This window comes from Anser anser (assembly GCF_964211835.1).
Source record: "Anser anser genome assembly, chromosome: 1".
Taxonomy (NCBI): Eukaryota; Metazoa; Chordata; class Aves; order Anseriformes; family Anatidae; genus Anser; species Anser anser.
Window position 1 is genome coordinate 197,883,279 of NC_139720.1, and position 26,993 is coordinate 197,910,271.

Sequence of the window (26,993 nt, forward strand, 5' to 3'; positions counted from 1 at the left end):
TGTACATTTTCCTTGCTCAAGTCTTTTCCACCTGGTTTCTGGGACCTGAAATTCCTGAAGGCCAGTCTTACTGATAAAGACTGAGGCAAAGGCGGCTTTCAATACCTCAGCTGTCTCTCCGTGTGTAACCAGGTCTCCCATCTCATTCAGCAGTGTGACCACATTTTTCCTAGTCTTCCTTTTGCCACTGATGAAGTTATGGAAGCCCTTTGTGTTGTCCTTGACATCCCTGGCCAGATTCAATTCAACAAGCTTTAGCTTTCCTAACTTCATCCCTGGACACTCGAACAATGATTCTGTGTTTCTCCAATGCTGCCCATCCTTGATTCCACTCTCTCTATGCTTCCTTCTTGGCCAGGAGCTCCTTGCTCATCTTCTCAGGCTTCCTGGTATTTTTGCCTGACTTCTTATCTTTTGTGAGGGACCACTCTCAGGTTTGAACTACTATGTTTTAGAACTTTCCAAAATTATATGCAGTTATAGGAAGAAATGAAGCTTCTGCTAGGGTTTATGTAATGTTACAAAGTCAAGGGAGAGAAGAGTTTTGTCTTTCTCTTTTGTTCCAGACTAGTCTTAAACAATTGGAGGTAAAATGTTTCTAAGAGCAGAAGGAGGTTAGTCTCTGCTAGAGAGAAACCGAGGACTATCCTTATAGTAATGGGGCCCTGTAGCAGAAACATGGTGGGAAGTAGCTTGAGGAAAAGTATCACAGGCCCTAAAGAGGGATTGTGGGAGTGAGGGTAGCTGATGCTCATCGGAGAGACTGAACTCTCTGAGCACAGGGGATTTTGTTGTCAGACTCTGCTGGGAGTGTGATGAGGATTAGAGAGGATGTAAGAGACTGAATAACTCCTTGCAGTAACTAGTATACTTCCTGTAGTCTTTGGAGTTGGAGGTGGTGAGAGATTATGTACACCTTCTTTATTGCTCCCTCCCACTCCAGGTTTATCAGGAATACAATCCCTTTCTAACAGCAGTGTGGACCCAGCAGACCTATAAAGGCAGATATTAAAATGAAACAGCTTCCACATTAACAAGCATTAGAGCAATATGTCACTGCTTAAAGAGTATGAACTCTGGCTGCAAGCCTGGATGTTGTTACTCTATTAGGGCTATTATGTCAGAAAGAGTCTCCACGCTGCAGTACAACAAGCCTAGTGGAGAATGGCAGTGGCTAGATTTGACAGACATTTTATGGTATTGATGAAAGCCTGAAACTTTGAAAGTAGGACTTGTGTGCTGACAACTAGGTCCAAGCCTGTGAGAAGAAAGAAAGAGTCTAAGCAGGAAATCTAGATGCTAGGTATAGTGCTAGAGTCTATGAACACCCTGAGACTCCTTTTGAATTTGTAAGAAGCTCTGCTTAAAAATGAAGGTGGTAAATTAAGCCAGTAGACCTGTGCTGGCAGATAATACCATATTTAATTACCAGGTTTAGTTTCTCCTTTGTCTACATTGCTTAGATTAGCTGGTAGTAATAAATCACAGAGGAGATGGGCCTGAAAAGGTAGTTGAAGCTTGAAAGATCATTCTCACAAACAGACACTGAAAAATGAATCTATGTTAAATTGTAAAACTGCACAAAAAAAAATATCTCAAAATCTGTACTGGGGGAACAAGAGAATATTCACTGTTCCTCAAAGGATAAAAACATTTCCAAGACAATTTGTAGAGTCTGCATTGAGCTCAATAAATATGCTCTAATACCACTAAATACAGTTTCACTAGCAAGGTCAAAGGCAGACAGTGTGTTCTCTGTAGGTTAGAGTTCCTTCTCTTTGTAGATGTTGTGGGTTAACCCCATTCGGCAGCTAAGCTCCACACAGCCACTTGTTCACTCCCCCACAATGGGACAGGGAAGAGAATCAGAATAGTAAAAATGAGACAGACAGTTTAATAGATAAAGTAAAAGCTGCATGTGCAAGCAATGCAAAACAGGAAATTCATTCACTGCTTCCCACTGGCAGGCAGATGTTCAGCCATTTCCAGGAAAGCAGGGCTCATCACACTGAACAGCTGGGAAGACAAACACCATAACTCTGAATATCTCCCCTTCCTCCTTCTCTCCCCCAGCTGTTATGATGCCATATGGTATGGGACAACCCCTCCCAACCTCTTGCCCACCCACAGCCTGCTCCCTGTTGGGGCTGGGTGAGAAACAGGAAAGGCCTTAATGCTGTGTAAGCACTCTTCAGCAATAGCTGAAACATTAGTGTGTTATTAACACTGTTTTGGCCACAAATCCAAAACATAGCACCATAAAATCTACTATGAAGAAAATTAACTCTATACCCACCAAAACCAGCACAGTAGGTAAAATGATTCAGTTTTACTCCAGGCTTGACTTGTGTTGAGCTGTAGGAGTTGCAATATAATCTTTAAACAGGATGACATTCAAATTACAAATGCTACTTAAATTTTAACTCTTTAAAATCATGCAGGTACAATTCAGGCAGTGAAAGATGGAAAATGCTTTAGTCCTTTTTCAGATTAAAAACTAGACATTAAAATAGATTGTTATGAATTTCTCCTCTTGTATTTCCCATATTATCAACTAGTCATGATCACACTTATTGCTTCCCTGATGACAACAATTAATTAGATAGTAATTAATAGCTTGTAATGACTTTCATTCCTTTCATGGAGTCCAGCAACTGAATGGATCTAAATAAGGTTTCCATAAAAAGTTTTTGAGCATATGAATCTCATAGTCCATCAACATATGAGTGTGCTAAAATGTAGTATATTGGTATCGGTATAGCCTCTTTTTGTTTTAGAATTCAGTGTATTCTTAGAAAAGCAGAATGCCAGAAATGAGTTGGCAAATTGTCTGGTGCAAATCTGAAATGCAGCAATGACAATAGAATATTTTGCATGTGATAGATGTCTACTGTCTTCAAAGACTCATTCAATTTCCTCTCTTAGAATAAAACAACCGTGAAAACAAATAATTGTTTTACTTAAGCACAGAGGATTTACAAGGACATTCAACTGATTCTGGGCACTTGTATTCAGTATTTACAACTGATGGTTTCCAACCCCATACATAAGATTTTTGTCAACATATATTTAGGACTTAGTAATGAGCCAGCTACTACCCAAACAGACTTGTTTTAACTAAATAGTAAGGAATCTGTATGGTGTAGCGTATTTAAAGAAACTGATTGAGTGCTCCAAATAAAAAGGAGCTCGGTTAAATGACATTTAATATCTATTCCAGGAATGATACTCCAGACTATGAAAAATTGTCTTTAAAGGACAAGTAATCTCTGATGTTATGAAACAGCATTTCTTTTGTTTTCTTTTTCCAAGAGTATGTCTTCAATTTGTAAATCTCAGTTTGGTGAACTCAAATGATTTGACCCAGTTTGTGATGCTACAGTAATATAAACAAATGACAACATGGTTTCCATAGCCTGAGTACTACTGACGTGGCAGTACAGGGTTTAGCGTATTAGACATCTGGAAATAACAAAACAGTACAACCAAAGGCATTTTACTTTCCACTTGGAAAGACTTTAATTGGACAGTAAAAGATCCTCTAAACTACTTAGATTACCTCTTTTTTTTTTTTTTCCTCTCTCTTTTTTAAACTGTACATTCTGGTATTAATTTAAAACTTTATAATCAGCCGTGTTTCATTAACATGAATAAACATTTTGGTTTTATTAGCGGTCTCTGTTACAGAGCATATTTACAGAAAAAATATGCTAAGATTATACATACTGTATTTATGCTTCACTAAAAAATATTGTGTGTTTATGTGCATCATACAGTACTCCTAGTTGTAAGTTGGAAACTTTGATGCATAGCTTGATTCTAAATGTTAGTTGGTTGCATTCAACAATTTACATAAGTTTTTCCAGTTATTTAGGGATCACTAATATAATGCTCAATTAATATGCATTTATTTAAACTACCATCTCAAGAATCAAGAACTCTTGCTTGAAATTTATTGTGTTGGATGTTCTGCAAATGTTGGCAGCATGATCCTTGACACTGCTGCTTGTTTTGAATGTCCAAGCCCACTATTCTTTTACTGAAGGCTGCAAATATAGCTTACATATATTGAATATTATATCTAATATATATGTAATATATTAAATACACTTCATCATGTAAATGCCCAATTCTGTAACCACAGCTTCATATGGAAACTCTGTTCAGTGATTGGTCTCTGTAGAGCTGGTTAGTTTTCCTACTTACGTAAAAGTGCACAAATTAAGCCCACAGCTAACCTAATAAGCGTGGGCTCTCATTCTCCCCAGCCAAAGTTAGTGGATGATCCAACAAAACGGGGACAGTCCTGATTTGTCTTGATCTTCTGAGAAAATAGTGATCCTGTTTTGTATAAGTCATCCAGAAATATCAGCCCCAGAAGATGATATTTTTTATCTGCCTTTGCCTTTAACAGAAACCTTTAATAGGTACCAGTAGCTGTGGTCAGATGATGTTGCTGGGTCAGTATAAGGAACTAGACTCCATTCAGGCTTTATAAATACAGGAAAAAAAAAAAAAAAAAAGCTTATGGCTTATGTCCTTAAGAAAATTTGTGTATGTGCATGCATGGCTTTCCATACATTTTGATGCTTTAATGTATGTTCTCTGGGTATCATCACTATAGATCTGTTCTAGCTGTTCTAGTTGCATTTTGCCATGATGCATGTAAATAACTCAGAGACAGACATTTTCATTATATGGGGTTATAAAATGAGGTACAGTTCATTGAAGAATCATAGATGATTTATGAAGCTCACTTAGTCCAAGTCCCTGCTAACAGCATATCTAATTAGATCAGGTTGCTCATAGACTCCTCTATTCCAAATACGAAACAAACTCTCCAGGCGATATGTTCAAGCATTTGACCACCCACATGGTGAATTTTTTTTTCCTAACATCTGATTGGAATTTCCCATGTTCTAACTTGTGTTTGCTGCCTATTGTCCTATCTGGACTGACTCTGACTTCTTGTATATGTCTAAACTGGGTTAAGTGATCCTTAACTCTCTGTTCTTCTGCTGTGGGTGCTGCTTCGCTCCCACAGACTCTGCTAGTAGGCTTGAGGGACTAGGGAAGCCAAAAGACAAGGCTCAGTGAAAACTGAGTCAAAAAAGGCATTGAGTACCTCAACTTTTCTCATGTTGCTGGTCAATGGGTCAACATTCTCCTTGCCTTTTCTTTAGCTGTCAGTGTATTCATAAAACCTTGTCTTGTTGACCTTCATCTCCCTTGCTAGTTTTAGCTTCAGATGAGCTTTGGCTTTGCAAACTCTACTGGACATGTGCAGGCAATGTCTTTTTGTTCTTCTCAAAGAGCTTGTTGCTGCTTCCACCTTCTGGGTCCTTCATCTTTGTCTTTTAAGCTCAGTCAGGAACTCCATGTCCATCCATGCTGGACTTCTGCCATACTTGCTCAACTTCCTGTACTGTGGACAGATATCTGTGTGCATTTTGGGGTATTTAGATTCTAAAGCTCTCTGAAGATTATTTATTTATTTATTTATTTATTCAATAGCAATTAATATAACAGAACAGACTGGGGCCAGAGTGCATTACTACATTTCCCCTGCAAGACCTCTACTTTTTTAAGAATTGATTGCTCCCTTTCCTGGAGAAAAATCTGGCTCTGCATATATACATACTAAGTCTTTGATGAAAAAACCTCCCCAGGCTCACTGCAGTGCAATTGTTTGTTACTAAAGTGGTGACATCATCCTGGTTAAAGAACTATAGACCAACAGCAAACAATAAAATTTTCCTTTGTAAAGTCAAGTTTCTGCAACAAGTCTCTAATGCATAGAGAAATACAAGTCAACTTTTCCTGTCATAACAGTAGAGTGAATAAGTTTCCTGGGAATGCAACAGGATAGGGTTGTTCTCCTCATACTTCAAACTTCTTATACCTTCTTCATATAATTTTATTTCTTCCCTACTTCCAAAGTTGAGAGATGACTGAAGGGACAATGGCAAAAAAATAAGCCTATAGCACACAAAATCTTCACCCTATCCAATTTGGCTCTTCAAGTAAGTACTAGAATTGCAGCAATTCAGCAATTATTTTTTTTCCCAACACTGTCCACAGTGTTGGATCAGATACAGCTGACATTCAACCGCCTATTCCTGAGATATAACAAGGACACTTCCCCCCCCCCCACCCCAACATTTTTTTTTTTCAAATCAATGGGGAGAGATCACAGAATTACAGAATTGCTGAGGTTGGAAGGGAACTCTCAAAATCATGTGCGCAAGCAGGGTCACATAAAGCAGGTTGTCCAGGACCAGCCATGTCCTGCTGTGTTTTGAGTATTCCCAAGTTGTAGATTCCAAAACCCCTCTGGGCAATCTCCTGAGGCATTCAACAACCACCACAGCAAAAAAGTGTTTTCTACTTACCAGAGATCCACCTTTTGAACTCCTGTGGAGAGAGTCCCAATGTTTTATTCCCTTCTTTGACAACACAGAAAAAAAGGAGAAAAAGAATATTAGTTCTGTCATTAAAACAGTATTCTTATTCTTTCCCTTTTGGGAGGACACATTTGGATTTTATAAAAAATGATAATCACAGTGGAAGAACATGCTCCTTGTTTGCATAATAGCTTACAGTTTTCAGTGTCTAAAATATTTTGCCATGAAGTAAGGGTACACATCAGTTTCAAGTTCAGAGTTTAAAACAGATCACTGTATATAGCAGGTTACCTTGGCCATAAGCTCTAGGGCAACCTTTTTTTGAAGACAGGCACTCAACAGTCTTGGTGATAAGAATCAAGGGACAAGGAGACCATGTATGAAAGACCTTGACTCACAGGAGGAGGGAAGGCTTGTTACTTGGAGTATAAATGAAATTTATTTTAGATAGGCACACCTGAATTCTCAGTTTTATGTGCTTTTTTCCTAAGTTGCTGACACTTGAGTTCCTGATGAGTGTAACGCCAGGTTTCCGCATGAGGAGTAGAGATTGTTTCCAGTAAGAAATTAGTCTGGTAGATAAGGACACAGTTCTGCTTGATTTCTGTCTGAAGACTGCCTAAAATCAGACGTCCCATTTGGTGGCTGCTCTAACCACGGATCTGTTAGGCAGAAGATAGTTGCTATCATGATCAGCTATGCCATTAACAAAATACTTAATGAATCTCTTAAAAAATGGTAGGAAACAATATTTTCTGAGCTGATAGTTGGATCCACAGCTGGATTTTGAAAAATATAGTGATTAACTACATTAGGTGATTTCACTCCCAGTGGTAGGCAGATTTAGGTTTTGTAAAACTGTATCTTAAACCAATTATCTGTTTCTATTCTACAGAGAAAAATTATAATTGGCTTCTGATGATGAGTATTACCAGTCCACGTCTAGTCATGATTCAGTAACTGAGTGAGTGTTCAAACTTAAGGAGAGATTTATGTGCATAAAAAGTTCTAGTATAGAACATTCCCATGGTGGTAGTTGAAATGTCACACAGAAAAGTTAATAAATGGGTGAGAGGGATAATCACAGAATTCCCACAGATGAAAGATATTGAAGAGTAAGACTATAAAGACGATATTAGGAGAATAAAAAATATACCTGTGTTAGAATACGTAAAAAAGAGAAAAGAGAACATTGCAAACCTTCCCTGGTTATAGATGCTTTTGAAACTTGAAGAGACTCCAGTGCACAAAGGAGAAAGTTCAGACTTATACAGCTTCAGCAGACATTTAGTAAACAACTGTGCAGAGGCTTTGCACCTCTTTAATGGCCCTGACAAATTGTTTCCAGCTCCTGTGATATAAATGAGATTGATGTGATGAAGAAGGAAAGAATGCATGCTGTCTGCTGGCATTTTGCTGGTCTGAATCAAGATATTAGCACTGTGGGAAAAAAAAAAAAAAAAAAAAAAAAAAGGCTATGTGCCGTGGAATACTTTGACATGATTTTTGAGAAATTAGGCTAATTTTCTGTTGACTCTGCAGTTTATAATATTTAAAAATGCAACACAGTCCCAGACAAGTACATTTTGAAAGATGGATAACATCTGCTTTGAACTTGCTAGATGCTGCAAAATAGACTATAGGCAGAAAACACAAGTGTTTAATAACATCCTCTTTCCTTGGCAGGATTATTTCCATTGCTGAAAGCATGCTCTAGTTGCAGATAAAGTACATGGCACTGGTATCCTCTTTGAATTGTTTTGAAATTTAAGAGGAGACTTCAGTAACAAATAAAAGTTGAAGTTGTGTTGCATGGATGAAAATTGAATAGAATACAACTTTTAGTGGCTTGGCTCGATCATTTGTAGCTCTATGCTTAAAAACAACTTTCAGGAGAAACATGCAAAAGGAAAAAGAATAAATAATAACTTCTCAAGCGTATCAACAGCAAGAATCCTAACAAAGAGTTTATGTGATGAAGAAATAATGCAGATTTAAATGGTGTGCCTGCATCTTGAACACTGCATACAGTTCTGGCCACTCCAGCTATGAAAGGTCACAGTAGGGTAAGAAGGAAGTACAAACAAGAGTGACAAGAGCAACTGAAACATTAGGTAAACTAAAGACACTTTTTCTAGGTTAGAAAAACAAAATTGTAAGAAGGAAATCTGTGATTAAACATTAATGGCACAGGGATGATGAATCCTTGATCATTGTTAAGTGGCTCCCAGTCTAATCTGATTAACAGCTGTCTCAATACAAACAGGAAATCCTTTTGTTATAATCTGTGATTAAATGTAGGATATTGCCATCATATGTTGTGAATGCCAGAAATACAAGTGTGTTCAAGATGAGACAAGACATAATCATGACTCTTTAGGTACTGCTAAACATGACGCAAACTCCAAATGTACTATCCAATTCAGGAGGTTCCTAAATACCAGACTTCCATAAAGCGGGTAGGTATGAGTGAGAAGTCACTCTTTAACTGCTTTCATTTCACATTGATTCCTGAAGCATCTGAAACATTCACTGCAGGCCAAGTCTAAGATGTGATGTGAGGCCAGGTACATCTCTGAGCTGTGCTGGGGGTCTGGTGCTCAGTGCATACTAGAGTCATGGGCATTTTTGACTTGCAGTGGAGGGAACACCTCTAATGAAGAATCAGCTTCCAAAAGGAGAAGTAGGTAGCAATGTTGCCAAACACTTCTTTGGAATAAGTGAAATTCTTGACTGGAAAGTAACAATATAAGTAAGATACTGCAGACACAACAAGAACATGTGGTGAGGGAGAAAAATCAAGGACCACAAAGCCAATGGCTTTTTGATCAGAAATCAATGAAAGTAGGGAAAGTTACAAGGGTAACTGTGTACACTGAGCAATTTATAATTAAATGCAAATGGAAGAGACCAAAGCAGCCAAATCACCACATTCTGTGGCTTGACTGAAAGACATTTGTGAAAGCTGTCACAGAAGGTCCTTGTCTGACAGAAATAAAAATAAAACTGTGTAGAGTTGGCATTCAGGGATTGCGGTAGGTAAGAAAGTCTTGAAGTTTGGGTCCTTCTCCTTGTAAGCAAAAAGAATGAATTCTCTAAGAAGTGAGATAAACACACAGTCATTACATGTAATGAACTGGAGATCATAGAAGAAAAACCACTAGTTTTTCCAAGATTAAAACAGAATAAAATCATGACATTTTTGCTCAGAACAGTGGTCTGATGAGGCTAGACCTAACAGTTAGTCTTAGTCTTTTATAGCAGAAAGATGATACAGGAAATAGTGAGATAGTTCCCTGTTGAGTATCTGCTCCCCCAGTATAATAAAAACAGGCAACATTTTTTTAAACTTAGCTTTAATTAGGTTAGTGGGAAATAAGATGACTTGAAAAACATTGCAGATAAGACACAGAAGAGAGAAATAAACCAATACTTTCCACATGCAAAGATCTGAAAGCTAGTCTTAGTATAAATTATCCAAGTTTTATAAACTTGGATACATCAGGATCAAATAATATTACTTGTAGCTCATGACTCTGTACAGACCAAGCTTATTTTGCTCTAGTGGGAGGTGTCCCTGCCCATGGCAGGGGAGTTGGAATTAGGTGATCTTTAAGGTCCCTTCCAACCCAAACCATTCTATGATTCTATTTTGTGTTAGCGATAAGTCAGTAAAATAAGGAATCTGCATCCAAGCAGTGCTCCTCTGGTACCAAACCTGTGCTTATGCAGAGGTTTCCATCTGCAGGTGCCCTGAAATCCTTACAGCTTACTTTCTGAATTTGTGTACAATGCTTAGGCAGCTATCTAAGCAGCCAGATTTTTATGCTGGCCTCATCACTGGAAAAAAAAATGATCTCACATGCTGAGACTTTTAACTAGGGAGTTCAGCTACTCACTGCTCCCCATCTTATCAGCGAAAGACATGCACATTAACTGGTTGATCCAGATTTTGAATCACCCCGAGGAAAGTCATGCTGTCCCTATTGATTGCACAGGGAGTAAAGGAAACCTGCACTTTTCACCTGAGCTCTGGAGGATGCCTAGAGCTCAGCAGGACAAATCAAGTCCTGCGGACATGGCAACCTTTAGAAAGGGATTCATCTGCCTATGCAGAAGCACTGGAGCCATTGGAAATGTCCTTGCACATCCAAAGTGTCCTACACAGGTTTCATGGTATACAATGGCTGCTCTGGAGCTGGAGTGGATGCCAGGCAGGACACCCATGGATACCTCAGATGGCTTGAGATGCCTGAATCCTTCCCAGCAGGAGAGGCCTGGCTGTTAGCAATGACAGAAAAAAGTTAGAAATAATTTTGACAGTGACATCCTGACAGGGCAGGCTAGCATGAAACAGGTCTCCAAGGAAGTAAAACTCTGCCTCCCCTTGAGATCTCATAAAGCACATAGTGGTGGTATCTGTTGTCTCTTTCAGTCTCCACGGTGGAGTTTCATACCAGAAATGCTGCCATAGATATATTTTTTGTCATTCCTGGAGATGAGCTTCCAATTGGCAAACTGCATTCAGCCATTTTTAATTAGGGAGGGTCAGGCTGGGTGTTAGGAAAAGGTTCTTCACAGAGAGGGTGGCTGGGCACCTGAGCAGGCTCCCCAGGGACCTGATCATGGCGCTGAGTCTGCTGGAGTTCAAGAAGTGTTTGGGCTATGCTCTCAGACATGTGGTCTGATTTTGGGATGGTCCTGTGTGGAGCCAGGAGTTGGACTCGAAGGTCCTTGTGGTCCCCTCCAACTCCTGATATTCTATGTTTCTATGTTACATGTACGCCAATTCTACTTTTGATATGGATCCTTGTACATACAGCCACTGCAACTAGGTTTATATGTAATGCACCTAACAGTGAAGAATAAACATGATTTTACATTTAGAACCAGTGAATCAGAAATTCTTCTGGTGACATTAGCTTTGTTTTGCAGTACTCTTTCTGGAGCATTCCAGAAATACTGGCCTGGCAACCAGCAGGGATAATCCATCGGTGTAGGAGAGCTGCTCCATGTGATTTGTGTTTGCATGACTGTATGGAGACCAGAAGTTATTTATAAAAGGGATACTGGAAACATGCACACCAACTTGCAGGCTGGCTATTGATCCTCTGCATGTTCTGATCAATAAAGACAGGCTGTACTTTGTTTTGCAGCTCATTGTAAAATGAATTAAAATTGAGGGAAGAAGGACATCTTGGGCTTTCAATGGATGCAGTTGATTTTCCTATGTTGTATGATTAGTCATCAATCAAAAGTTTAATTCTTACTTTACAACAGGCTCTAACAAATCCTCACATGGAACACTGCAAAGCTCGCCATGGTGTGCAGCATTTCATAAAGACATAACTCATGTAATGAAAGGAGTAGTCCTTCCATTAAATTTTCTTTGCTTCAAGATTTAAAATTTTAGCTGTGTGTCTGTGTATGTATGTGTATAGTGATCACATGTGAAGACATACCCAGGCATTTCTATTGCAAGACTCAATGGGAGAGGTGCCTGGTAAGATCACTACAAACTGTCTTGACTGCATTTATTTTCCATGTGTTTTTCTCCATTGCCTGAGCGTTTCTCCAGGCTTATGTGGTCTGATGTTTTCACTTTTTTTTTTTTTTTTTTCAAAGACTGTCCTTGGCAGGTGGCACGCAGACAGGTCTGTAACAAAATCAGGCCCACAGAAGCAATCATCAGGCTCAGCTCTCAGGAAAGCAAAGCCTTGTTATAAAAAAAACATCCAAAACCTAAAAAGTTTTTCCAGGTACACCTCTTCCTTCTGCCAATCACAGAAATCTGCCAAGCGCCTGCATTCCTCTTGATGTTCAAATCCTGAGGGGACGGACCCAATCTTGGTGAAAGCCAAGGGGATGACCAGGCTCGGGGGGGTTGTATGGATTTTTTTGGGGGGTGCTGCTCTCGGCCCCGGGGTTTTATGGATTTGTGTGTGGGGGGGGTGCTCTCCCCCTGCTCAGCACAGCCTCCGGGGTTAATTTCAACCAAACCCGGGACAGGCAGAGCCTGGACACCCGCTAGGCCGCGCTCCTCGCCCGGCGGCAGCACCACCGCCAGGGCCGGGCGAGCTGCAGGCGCTGCCATAGCAACACCGCTCACCGCCACCCGGCAGGGGGCGAGAAAGCACCGAGGACATGGCGCCGTGAGGGGACGGGGAGGGGGCGAAGCCGCCGGCGAGCCGGGAGCGGCCTCGTCCCCTCCCCGTCCCCTCACGGTGACAGCTCCGCGGCGACTCGCGGGGAGGGTCTCTCTCAGGGAGCCAAGGGAGTAGTTGTACCTCCCAACCTCCCTCGTTCCGCTTTCCAAAATTTATTTATTTATTTATTTATTTATACACGTTCTCCTCCAGCTTTTACATCAGCTGTCCTCACCTGACTGCACTGCCTCAGCCCAGTTTGCATGGAAGTTACTGGTTTCATACCACAGCTGGTGGTGGTAGGAAGGGCAGCCGGTGCTGGGCCCCCTGTGTTTGCACTCTGCCATCAGGAAGCCCCTACAGCTCATGCTGACTCTCACAGCTCCCACGTGCTGTGTTTTTTATGCATCTCCCCTTATTTTACTGAATGTTTTTATATTTCCTCCATGCAGTCTGTGAGATGCTTTAGGGGTGCTTTCTGAGGGGCTCACGGTGATGAATCTCCACTCTTACAAGTGACCACACTGAATTCTCCACAACTGATACACTGCAGGCACCCAGTGCTAAACAGTAAAATAGAAAATAAAAGTGTAGTTGCACTGGATATCTCCACTGTGTTCAAACTGTGGTAACCAAAGTTGCGAAGGCACCTTCCTAGGGTACGTCCACAGGATGGCATGGAGACAGCTGTTGTGGTCTTCTGGATGGGCAACAGGTCTTTAGGGCAAATGCTGGAGTGACTGGGAAGAAATTCATGGTTCTCTGTAGGCAATCTGACAGATAAAATGGGGAAAAAGCAACAACAAAACAAACTACCCCCCAAAAAACAAACAAAACAAAACAAAACAAAACAAAAACACCACACACAGAAAGAAAAAACACCAGAAGAAAACAATAAAGTTACCCCAAACTTTCCAAGAGCCCAAGCAGAACCCCTGGACAAGCCAGGCAGTCCAATAACCTCAATGTTCATCTCATTGACCCTCTGACACTCATTGTGGCGATGGCCATTGTAGACAGTCCTGAAACTTACCCATGAGTTATGAGCTGAGCAAAATGACACAAGAAAGACTCAGACAAACAGTTCTAGACATTTTCTTACCATTCAGTCCATTTATACAGGCCAGGCAGTGTAGAGGGAACATACTCTGTATGTCACGCACCAAGAGAGCCAAGCATGTCCATTTGTCAGCCCACATCTCAGATGTGGAATATGCAACAGCCAAGTGGAGACTCCATGTCCAAGCACCAGTAAGCAGTGTCAAGGGAAAGCTGTTCTTTTTACTTAGGGTGCTTAAGCCTCATTTATTTTATTTATTTATTTTATTTATTATCTTATTTATTATGTTTATATTATTTTTTTTATTATCTTTATTTATTATCTTATTTATTTTATTTAGGGTGCTTAAGCCTCATTTTTGCAGGATGGGTGTTGTTTTAGTGTGGATTAAGCATATCGCCTACCCAAATACAGTACGCATCTGGTTTGACATAGTGGGACCAGAGCTGATGCAAGCTTCAAAGAAAGAAGATGCAAAGAATGAAGGCAAAGATAATTCAAACTAGGGAATGGTTTCTGTATGGGAGCAAATAGTACTTGAAGGTGTGCTAAGTTCACAGATGACACTAAATTGGGAAGAGCTGTTGACTCCCTAGATGGTAGAGAGGCTTTGCAGAGAGATCTTGACAAATTAGAGGGCTGGGTGATCACCAACCATGCGAAGTTGAGCAAAAGCCAGGATGGGTATGTTTGGCAGTGGCTTAATGCCTCTTGTGCATAACTTTTCTCATGCCTGGGTGCATGAGATACATCTCTTCCCCTTGTGCACTGGGTTTTCATGGAAAAGTATTACATGGTGTTTCCTAGGTGGGTGGTACAGCACACTGTGACCAGGTCAGAGCAGCTGGCAGACCAGGACTTCAGGGGCCACCATATGTTCATGTATCAGTGCAGAGGGAGAAGCTGACCCTCTCTCCCTGCTCAGGCCTCTTTCCCTAGACACCATGTACGAAACATAGGTCCCTGTTTCCGTGTTCCAGTTCGAGCCTGCCTTCAATGCTGGAAGACAGCAGCTGGTGCAAAGAGCAGCGCAGTGTGGGTGTGCAGAACAGTTGGTGTGCTTGGATCTCTGCGTGCTGACCACATGGCCAAGCCTGCAGGAGAACACTGTCCAGATGCTGCCAACTGCAGCTGTGTCAGGGTTTGGTCAAGCCTCTTGATGGCACTTCTCAGTCACCTTTGTTTCTGGTGTGTTTAACTGTGCAATTTCCCATAAACTGACACATGGACATGTTATTCTGAGACAGCAGTCTCTGAATCTTCATCAACGTTACAGTACAGCTCAGGCTGCCAGCTCTGGGCTTATGCAAAAGCTCCTGTACGTTTACAAGAGCTAGGAATTTAGGAAGCAGCTAATATGTTCTTTCCGCCTTTGAATGGCAAATCAGGAAGCAGTTTAATTGTCAATGCAAACAGAGGTCACTTTTAGGAAGTTGTCTCATAACTGCTGTGAATATGGCAATTATGAATTTATAAATGGACACAAGAAAACATTTTCTTAATGAAATAATTTCTTCCTGTCTTCTTTTTCTATTTTCCCCTTATCCGTCCAGATTGTAATTTACTTTCATATTTTCTTTCAACAATCAGTTCACAGCAAACTTCTGACAGAGCTGTTAAAACGAACCAGGGATTAGGAAACCATGTTATACAGGGAAATACAGCAGTTCTTTCCAGGTCTCAGCTGTTTTGAGGCACATAGCTGCAGATAAAAATGTCAATAACATCAATTAATTTTCTACAATGAACAGGTATGAAATAGAAGATTTTTTTTTTTTCTTCTGCATTTTTGGTAAGCAAAAGGAAATACAAGCTATGAAATTGAGAACTCTGACATGAAAGTTTTTAAAAATAAGGGTTCATTTTGTATGTTTTCTGCCTATGACAGTAGATACCATTTTATGTTTCAAGCTATTTTTACCTCATAATATTCAATAAAGTCCTGCATTATAGCAAGACTACGTATACTGCAAACCTTCCTAGTGCTCTGATTTAATTGTGATCCGACTACATAGACTGATAGTCCACGCAGAGAAATAAATAGAACAGAATTGAGCAGACCACAGCACCAAAGCTGAAAAGGTCCAAGTAATATAAAAGAATATTTTGACACAAAGAATGTGAGATATTACAGTTTTAATAACTTTTTTTCTTGATAGAAAATTGCAATCAAGAAGAAAAGGCATACTCTATTTTTTGGGGGTGAAATATTTGAAGTAATCCAGCTATCTAATTGTTCAGACTTTTTTGTTCAGTTTTGCTTTATGTCCATTTGCTAATGTCTTTTTAGATGCTTAAATGATTTCCCCCACTTCCTTTCTGTCCGTTTTAATTAATAATTAGAAGGCAGAAGCAGAAATAACTCCTTCATTCTAATGAAAATGAATGAGTGATTAATGCTTATCATTTTTAACCACCTTCTACTTAGAGGTTTTCAAAAGAATTTCGAGTCTGACCTACTGCACAAAATACTGCTTTTGCCACGGTGTATAACAAGCAATCACTGACTGCTGACAAGCTGGGTAGGTCTGGGGGCGGCTTTGTTGTCGGGCTTGGCTTTGTGAGGGAGTGTCCTCCATGGGGCATGGACCCTTCCAGCAGGACAATTCCCTATGGTCTGTCCAGACCCACACAGTAATGATGGGCATGTTGGGGTAAAATATGCTTAATCCACCTCCAAATATATGTGAAAGAGATGCTTGAGTCCTTTTATTTATAACCTTTCTAGTTTGGATTTTTTTTTTTTTTTGGTAAATCAGTGTGGGCTTAATCATCTGTATGTCTTTATCATTTTATCATCTTCTCAAGAAACTTCTTTTCCTTCAGAGGTTTCTCTTTGAAACAAAATCATCACATACGGTCCAGTCTCGCCACCCTTGAAGAGCTGTTGGACAAGCCTGCATGCAGATGCTGAGCATCAGTGCATGGAGACTGGAAGGCTGATGACTGAAGGCTGATGCATCCTTGCAGGGTTAGGTATGACAGGGATTATTACTGCAGTGCTGTGTGCACCACTGTCTGCTACAGACATTGCTCCTGAGCAGGGATGCTCCCTTGGAGGACTCACTGCTAGGATTCCAGGATGAAGATACAAGGTGTGGGGACGCTGCACAAGGAATTTGCCCTCCCTGGCTGCCTGGGGGCTTGTTCCTTCTCCCTGAGCTCCTCCACAGCTGTAGGAAATGGGAATGTTTCTTTTGCTCTTTGGATCCTCTTCTGCACCCATGCAAAAGCTGAATGAGGAGGTGCCAGTGTATACAGTCTGGCTGCCCATACAAACTGTCAAGGTCCCAGTGGTAGAGCAGACAAACTGAGATTTTGAGGACTTTAAAGCAAAGGATAATCTCTAAACCAACTGAAAGGAGTAAAGATCAGTAACCTAATCCCATCCCTAATCCCAAGTGAAAGATGAATGTCTGGGTAGAAGTTGATAAGTACGTGTAAGAACTAGGGAGAGATCTGCTTCCAGGTTGTCCACTGGATTAGATCAAGTAAATTCAAGATGTAAAAGCAATCCATTCCTAACCATAGTAGGATTTTAAAATGAAATTGAAAACGTAAAACCCAGAGGAACAGGAAAAACACTAATTCAATTTAGATTTTATCTATGTAAATCCCCAGTAAGTCTGTACTTTTTTCCTCAGTGATAGCTCTTTTTTTTTTTTTTCAAATGAGAAGTTTTCTCAGAAGTGTTCTCAGTTAGTCTGTCTTAACTCCTTTTAGCGTCATTCCCATTAGTCTGTGATTATGGAGAGGTTTTAAGGCAATTTTGTGTTGGTGTGACAGGAAGGATTCTACTAATTTATTTTCCCATGCAATATTTTCTTATTATAGTCATCACAGGAAGAGGCAACACAACGAGTCAAAGAGGCTTTATAAAGCCATCTTCACTGATTCATTTTGTTTCTCAGCAGTGTCCCCAGCACTCTGATAGGACAGCACAGGTGTGGGATGGGACATGGGGTGGAAGCTCTGTGAAGGAGCGTTTGTCTCTGGCTGGAAAAGCAATTGTCCTCTGCTGTGGTGGGCATAGTAACGCCTGCAGCATTTTCAAGCCTGGCAAAACATCATAATTTGTGTGCAAAATCTGAAGATATCAAGCCAGGATAGTAGGGGGAACAGTCTCAGTTGATAGGAAATTAATACCTAAATTCAAGTTACATTTTTTAAAGGAAAAAAAGGAATAGCTTTAGGCCTTGTTTTCCATACCACTAAGAAAACTGGAGATGGATATGAAATGTACTGGAAGTGAAAGATAAATAAACACTAAAAAAGAGCTAGTTCAAAAACCTTGTCTATTTATTTTCCTATAAATACAGGTGGAAATTTCATCATGTTGCCTCAGTTTAATTTCTGTGACAAATGTTATTTAACCATAGAAAATAGTCAAAGCCTGAGGCCAAATGCACTCAATATGTAACTCCTTCATTTACAGATATAAAAATTCCTTGGAGAGATCTATAAATAACACTTTTTATGTTATTGTCTTGAGACAAAATGGCTAAAATTTTAGATTTTAATATATCCTACTTGCTGTTAATTTCTCTGATTGAGCTAAGATTTTCTCTTCACCTTTAATGCAGAACAAAAGGAAAAAAAAAGAAAAAGAAAAAGAGGGGGAGTAAGTGTATGATGTGCTAACTCTTAAGTGTTTTTACTGTATTGCAGTTGCAGCCCAAAGCTCCTAAAAGGAAATGGAAACTTGAGTGAAATCAGGAGATTAAACACAGCCAGAGAGGCAGCTTTTTGGGCGTCCTTTGGGCTCTGACAGATGAAGGTAGGTACCTGGGGAGACACACATTCCTTTCATTGGTACATCTATATGGGGAATGTGGGGACACCTGAACTTTCCTTATCTGAGCCCTGGAATGGGTGGATCTTCCCTCTGCCCACCCAGGGCCCTACCGGTGCCTCCTGCAGTTTGGACACCCTGACCTAAAGTACCTGCACATTACCTTAATTAAATGCTTACCAGAATCAGAGCTGAAGTCTCAGTTTAGGACTCAAGATTAGACAATCAAGCTAAAGATTTTTTAGGTGAAATCTTTAATTAAATTTAGTATTTAATATATTGGTGCAAGACATTCCCTTGAATTGCATTTATAGAGTGTATTTCTGCTTTTTATAAAGTGAAACCTTTTTATCTTCTTCCTTGAAGTACTATTGAGTTGAATTAGCTGTGATTAAGTTCCTTCACTGAAGTAGGTGTAGAACAATTTTAAACCTAGAAATCCATATATTTCTGTTGCCTTTGAAAAATGTATATGACAAACTTTGATTCGGTGAGTTGTGGATAACTTTTAAAGTGAGAAAAGCCTCAGGTTAATTTATTTTCTGGGCTGCAAAGAAAGAACATTTAAAAGGACAGGAAAATTCCACAGTGAATTCACAGATAATCAAATACAGTTTTATTGATTAGTTGGTGCTGTTCATTATAACATCTCTGTCTTTTCCTACATCACTACTTACAAAGTTACTGAGGACAGCCACTGTATTTATGACTACATGAATAGATGTAATTAATGCCGTCAGCAGCAGAAGTATTTGCGATTATTTACAAACTTGCTTTTTCAATGAAGGAAGCGCTCAAATTCTAGATTCAACTTTTTCAGAAGCCAGCTACAAGTGAGGAAAGCTTGCAAATATGCATCACTGCATCAAACTGAGTATGTACCATTTCTGATTAGAATTACTGGAAAAAATTCTAGGTTGACAGAGACATAAGTGTGTTTTGCTTAGTATTCATTGTCCTTTGAGAAAAAAAAAATGCCTTAAATTAGTCCCTGTTGCATATTGTGCCATCAGTTTGTGCAGGTTCACCATGCATTGAGAGTCAGAACCTTCCCCTGGCTTTCCTGGTGATCCTGAAAGCATGCCCCTGGTCTCGAGTTCCCAGCAGCTCCAGTAGTTCCAGTACCTAAATTAGGTAGCTCTTTAGTTGATGGTTTTATTTTTCAGATTGTGCTGAAAGTGCTAACTTTTTCCAGGCATGGTGGAGCAAGCCCAGTTACTTAAAGGAAGAAGACTCCTATATTTCTCCTCAGTCTCCTTTTCTTAAGAAAATTCCTGGAGATGTAGTGATGCATGCTTATGAGCTCTCATCTCACCGGACATTCCTGAAAACTTGTAATTATGGACAAATGGAGCTGAACCATGCAGCTCTTCTTCTGAAAGTCCTCTTGGGAAAGAGAGAGAAACAAACAAACAAACAAACAAACAAACAAAACATTAAATGTGCTTTCTTCCTGAATGGAAAAGTAGAGACCCTTGCAGTACACTGTGGTGTGTAAAGACTTTTATTTTATTTTTTTTTATTTCATTTTTGAAAGAGAACTTTCAAAAACATTTTAATGGAGAGTAGATTTTTTTTTTTTTGTAGCTCATAATGATCAGTATTATTCTGAAATCAGGTCTGCTATAGAAATATGTGATTATTATTGTGGATAGCTAGGCAGACCTCAGTGGATCCATTTGCACCAGGTATATTTATAAATTGTATAAGGCTTTTTTGTAGAGTTTGATTGGTAGAAATTTTCCGGTTCATTAGATTAAAAAAAAAAAAAAAGGCAATGTAAACTTTTCAGGGCAGTTCTACGAAGTATCTGTCATTTGAGTCCTTTATGGCTGTGAGCATAATGAATTGATTAAATCCTTGAGGTAACAATATATCTCCTTGTTTCTGATTTTGCACATCTATGCAACTATTTTCTCCAGAAATACTGAAAGCATTTTAAGGTGTTTGCTTCTTAGCTGAACTTCTGTATGTTGTTCCTGGAGAAATGAAAAATAATTTATTTTACAGCTGTGGAAATGAATAAGTAAATTTAGTGGAACTGGTCAGAAGTTTCCTGACCAACATTTTTCTTTTGTAAAATACCATTCCTTGAAGCTACTGGAAGCTTGTTTGCTGTCTCAGTTTCTGTTTATTTGTGAGTTTTTTGTGTGGAGCCTTCAGCAGCTCTTCAGAAGCTTTCAGTCCCACAGGAAACCTGAAAATCTCTGCCAGCATGTGGAGTGGGAGCCACTGTTAGGCATAGAGGAAACTGGCTGTTGTTTAAGAGGTAGCAAAAGCACAGCAGTAGCAAGATGGCCCTGCATGTACTCTTCTGCTCCAGGAAAATTAGCTGTACCCAGTAGCACTTGGCTGAGTGTTGTGACCAAACAAAAGCCCATCTCTTTTATAGAGGGTAGAAAGGAAGAAAAACTGCTGGTGATTTGTTGGCAGAAAACAGGTGCAAAGGGCAGGAGGAGGAGCAGAGGTGGTTGAGGAGAGGAGTGAGTAGAAGGTAGAGATGGAGAGAGGTGGAGAATGAGGCAGACCAGGCTACAGGCACCACCAGCCTTAAAGAATTAAGAAGGTGAGGTCAAGAAGTTTGAATCTGTTGCAAAAGTGGAGAGGATGCCAGTGCATGAAGGCAGGAGAAGAATTTTTTATAGCTGTGGTTAGATAGGAGCAAAAAAGAAACAAAGAAATTTTGTCTCTGAAATCAAAGCTTAGCTGCCAAGCATGCATTGCCATGAAGATGGCTAAGCAAAACAGTAGTGTCACACACTGTGAGTTAAGTGACACCATGTTATGCTTTTTTTACATATGCTTTGTACATATGCTGCAATTTTGAAAATTACTGAGGCTGGGAAAATATTCCTTATGAGTTCTTATTTGACTTTGCACACACGGGATGGAGTTCTCTGACATTGTCATTTTTCCCTGAGGGGTCGTTCTGCCCTGTCCACCAGATCTATGCCTGCAGTAAATAAAAGCTTTTATTTGTTCACTAATTTACTTGAACAAAACCTGTCATCAGATCCCAGAACTCCCCAGACAGAAGGATGACGTGAACAGAGGATCCTGTTAAAGATTTCCCAGCTAACAGTGATTTGCCTAAGTGCCAGCGATACCTTGAAGATACTTACTCCTTACGTGTTTCATTCTTAATTCACATAAATAATGCATCCTGATGGAAGGATTGGTGAAACAGAACAATTGTGAGGTTCATTTCTCCATTAGACTATTCAAATGTTATAGGAAAAAAACCAGAAGATTAGTTTTCAGAACTCACCTGAAAAGAAGCAGAGCTGATGCATGAAAACCGGAATGCCATTACACATGAGCTCCAGCAGAGGAAGCTTTTGGTGTACTAACAGCAGTTCTAAAATGGCAAAAAAGCAGGTAGTTTTTAATGTTAAAAGTCATTAATGCAAAGATTTTATGAAGTATTCCTACAGATATGCACACACACTTTTTTATACAGGTATGCAAGAGTGTGTACGTAGGTAAATAACTTTTTCCAGTGATCAAAGATTGGGTAATTTATAGAGCAAAGCACTTTAAAACATGTGTGCCTGACTAAATGTTCATGATGTGATCACATATTCTCTTTACAGAGGTACACTTCTTCATTCGGTGCACAAAATGGACTGTGTTACACTGGCCAGTATTTATTTTATTTTATTTTATTTTATTTTATTTTATTTTATTTTATTTTATTTTATTTTATTTTATTTTATTTTATTTTATTTTCATTGTTCAAGCTATGACCTAGCCCTTTATTTACTATAGGCTTCTCTGAAAATAAAACTAATCCTTTCCTTGTGGTGTTTCTATGGCAATCATTGTGTGGAGTACAAGGCTTACTAACATACTAATTTATTTTCACAAAAAGCACTGTGAGATGAAGGACTGTTTTTAACCCCGTTGTGCATCTTGGGAACTGAGGCACACAGCAATATCTACTAAATATGGAGACTTTTCAAAATATGCTTCATATTATACAACACAGATGGAAAGGCTCGGTACCTCAGAAAAATTGACCCTGGGGCTGCTTGTCAGGTATCCAGAAAACGAGAAAGTTGCCATTTAGCTACCACTTGTGAAAAATCTTATAGTATATCAGGAGGAAGGGTTGTTGAACGTGGGGGTGGAAAGTGGGAGAACTTGAATATTTCACCTTCTTCTGTGTGAGACTGGGAGTCACAGCTTGAAATCATATCCCCGACTTGGGTGCTTTCATTGTGTTTTAACTGTAGAAAACTAGCTCTTACTTTGTTTTCTTAGTGGCAGGTGCTTTTTATGGGGTGACTCAAGTGATTAGAGAGCTCCTGAAAAGAGGCTTCACTCTCCAGCCTGAGAGCTGGTGTTTTCCACTACCTTGGTGCATACACAAATGATTAGGTTTGATGATATACCCAAAGGCAACATTTTATACTTCATTAAGGCTTTTGTTTCAGTTTGAACTCATTCATCCTATAGTGTGTTCCTGCTTTGAATATCTGCTGCATATGGCAGTGATAATAATAATAAGGATTGTCATCCTCCAGTTGTGCCCTGTGTAAGTCTGTGTACCTGGGAAAGGGGGTGGCCACTATTGCCAGATGTAAAAGATCACATGCAGTCCAGAAGTATGGTAAATCAGGCAATGGAGACCAGACAAGACATGTGAGTGGTCCTCCTTTATGGTGGACGTAAAGTGAAATGGGAAAGTGTAGGAGAGGTGATTGTAGAAGTCCCAAATAAATTTATGATGCATTTGTTTATTCATACTGGATTATGCTTCATTGAAGAGAATACTTGCAATAAAAATGTGGAATGGCAAAGGGATTTCTGTAGAAGATGAGAGGAGTACAGTTTCCTCTAGACCAAGCCTCTCAGCAAGACTATGACAAGCCACATAGCTTCCAAGCAAGTGCTAGAAATGAGTACAGCTGTAAGATGAGCTGGGACACGGTAGTCACTGAAGAAAGAAACGTCATGTAACATTTCACTGATATAAGAAATTCTTTGTACAGAGAGACAGGATCTTAGCATAATGGGCTGCCTTTAATAGACTTGGAGCAGGAATGCAAAAGAGGATTCTTTATCTTAATCTAAAGATAAATGATTTATGTGAACTGCTTCAGCTTTGTGATACCACGTGTGTAACATAGATGGATGGCGTATTCACATTTACTCAGTCTAGGAATGATTCTGCTGACTTGTTGCTTTAATAATGTTCACTAACATGTAGTTCATTACATCTTGAATGGGATAAAGGGATCCTGCTGTGAGGGTCTTTGTCCTCTTCATATCAGTAAATTGTTGCAGGGATGCAATCGTTTACCTCTGTTTTCTGTGCAATGTTGGGTACTTCTCTGTTCAACCCAAATCAACCCAAGCTACTGCAGTCAATAATAAGCATCTCTAAGCATGGATGAGACCATTCAGGAGCACTGTGGGACAGATTCAGAGACAGTGGCTGCCCAGGATCTTATAGTTCCAAGTTGGTTATGGCCCCACATCATCACCACATACAGCAGGAGCATGAACCCTTGTCAGATCTTTGATGATTAACTCTGTTAACGTGAGCCTTGCCATTTAAATAGTTTTGGGAACAACTTTCTACATCATTTGATTACTTTTCTGTTGCTGCATAATGGGACAACATAGACAATATTCGGTGGGGCCAGACAGTATTTAGTTTTTGGTTGCATCCTGTATGGGTGATTTCACTCAGCCTGGTAACGTATTTGAAGGAAGAGCTGTGATAAGCATACATGTAAACTTGAATTTGGTGTTTGTTCAGCTGAATTAGCCCAATTGAGAATGAAATACCTACTCCTTGTGTAAGAATCTAAGTCATTTCTTGTAAGGACAGGGTACCAAGTCCCCAGTAAATGCATCGGTAGCACTTTTAGACCAGGGAGATATTCAATGAGGTGGTTTTGAGTAGTTTCCATGAAAATAAACTTGAGATCCAGACTTTATCCTGCCTAACATTGGGATGCAAAGTAGGTGGAGCAAACATCTGAGACTATCCTGTGCTGGATAGATCTGCTGTAACAATTTGCTTGTGTGTGCTGTGGAAGTACACATGGCATGATTAACTTTGTTGGTTTTACAGCAGTTTAACTCTAAACTCTTATTGTTTCTGCTGCAGCCTTCTTATGGTGTGAGTAAGAGAAGTAAATAATAATTAGGAGTGTTACCTTTTGCTTACTTATTCTTACTGTAAAAGGAGGTTAAAGAAGGGATGGTTATAAATCTCATAGAAATTGGGAGAGGAGATCAACCCTTAGAGTTTTTACTGGCTAAGCTGCTAAAGGTTTAAGAAAGTTTTATTGGCCCTCTGGGAGTTGTAGGATTTGATTACTGGTAATGTCTTGAGATTTTTTTTTGTGCTCTGATGAAATTTAATGTTCTTTCCAACAGCATCTGTTGTATTCACCTGTGGTTTACTTATATTTTGCTTTACAAGGTCACATTCACAAGATTGTCCTAAACACTTCTCTTGAGAAACCCTGATGATCTCACACTTTTATAAATTTTACTTAACCAATGAACCATATTGGATTGACCATTTTCCTGTTTCATCATAATTATGAAAAACTGCACTTGTGAATTTGGTCAATGCCTTAATGAGGCTCAATTTCTTGATAAGTAGTTCCTGAATATATTGAGTTAGTACTGCAGAACTTTACTTTCACTTACTGACGAGAGTAGCAAGAGTGTAATTTTATGAAGACTGATACCCAGTAAACTGGGCAATTTCTGACTCTGTATAATAATAACTATTCTGATTTATGGTGAATTACTTTAAGATTTATACAAGCAGCATGCTTTCTTTTGTTTCCTCTGAGAAGAGTAGCTACACATAAGAGTGTAAGCAACACACAGAAGCTACACTATACACATAAAATATAAGAAGCTGACAATAGTCTTTCTGTCCCAAATAAGAAAAGATTGATGTTAGAACAGCAAACATATTAGCTGTTAGTATCTAATACTATTTTTAAATGCTGCTTTTTTGGTTTCTTGTGTTAGAATGGGAGATTATAATGCAGAAGAAAAATCAATGAATCAAACTAAGTCATTGTTACTGAATTATACTGGGAATACTATTCATGGTCTGTTGGCACTTATATAGCCCTCCTTGCCAGAAAAACATCTGAATGCCTTGGAGTTGTTAATATATTTCCCCTATACCTTTAAAACAGAGGAATGCTGTTGTCTACAGTTTAGAAATTGGGAAGTTGAACCGCAAAATAAATAAATAAATAAATAAAGATATTTGGTAAGCTTAACTTTCTAATTCTCTCTTAAATATCTGCTCTTAGTATCATCTATTGGATATCTGTGAAGAATATCCAACCAACTAGAGCCAAACAACTAGGAAATCAGTTTTGGGAAATGAAGCATTTTGACCATGGCCCTTAGTGATTCACCTACCATTTCATTAGAAACTTCTGGTAATGACAAGAAATCAGGATTTTTTTTCTTTTTTTTCCAGACTCACCATTATTTACTGTTATTTCACCATTATTTCACCATTATTTTACCATTATTTCACTCATTTACCACTGGATCATCAGACCAAATTTTGCCCCAAAGAGTGGGAGACATGCAATTTGGTTAAATCCTAGCTCCTCATTCAGCTTACTGGCAGATTTTGGATATTATGCATATATTTAAATAAAAAGGTCCTTCCATGCATGCTGAAAGTGATGCAAAATTGTGCTTGGAGACTGAGCTCCTGTGTGAATTCTCAGAGTTGTAAGACGGACTGAGCCTGTAGCCATTCATTCAACAGAGAGAAATGGAAATTATAGAAAGCTCCAAGAAGGCCTAATACATTCAAATAAGCTCCAATTAGAGCTTATTATCATAAAAATGTGAGTTCTAATAAGATTTATTTCCCTGGCTGATTAAAGTTTTTATACCTGTGAGACTGTTACTGCTGTTGAATTTAAATCTGACCAATGGGTTTCAAAATTTTAGAACAGCAGAGACAGAATAAGGGGGAAGATTGGGGGTGGGGGGGTGGGGGGGAAGACTGGCAAGCTGACATAGGTTTGGACAATGAAATACCGTGCACTCACAAAGAAGAGCTGGGCACCAGCACTGCAGAAAAGGATGCACAGCCTAGAAGAACTAGCAGCTATATATGAGTTAATAGTGTAACAATAATAGTGTAATACCATTGTAAGACCTTGTAAGCCTTGTAAGTTAAGTAAGACATTGTAAAACCATTGTAAGCCTTGTTATGATATCTCATGTCTATGGCATTAGTGTCACTATCCTGTGTATGATACCATGTATTGTCATACCAGGGGGTGCTGGCTTGTCCTCTTTCCACCTCATGTACTGTCATCAACTAGTATGCTTTTGAAGGAAAATAGAAAAAGCACTTTCCTCTAGCACTTTGTGTAAAATACATAATGGAGGATGAGAGAATTTAATCAGATGAAAAATATTTTCCACTGACTTGCCAAAAGAGCACATGATGTGAAGGCTGTTTAGGAGGCCCACCCAACCAGGGCAGACCTTGGGCAGGGCACAAAAGGCAGAGCAGTGGGCTGCGGCTGCCTAGATGGACAACTCTACCTGGAGGAGGAGAAAAGGGTGTAAAA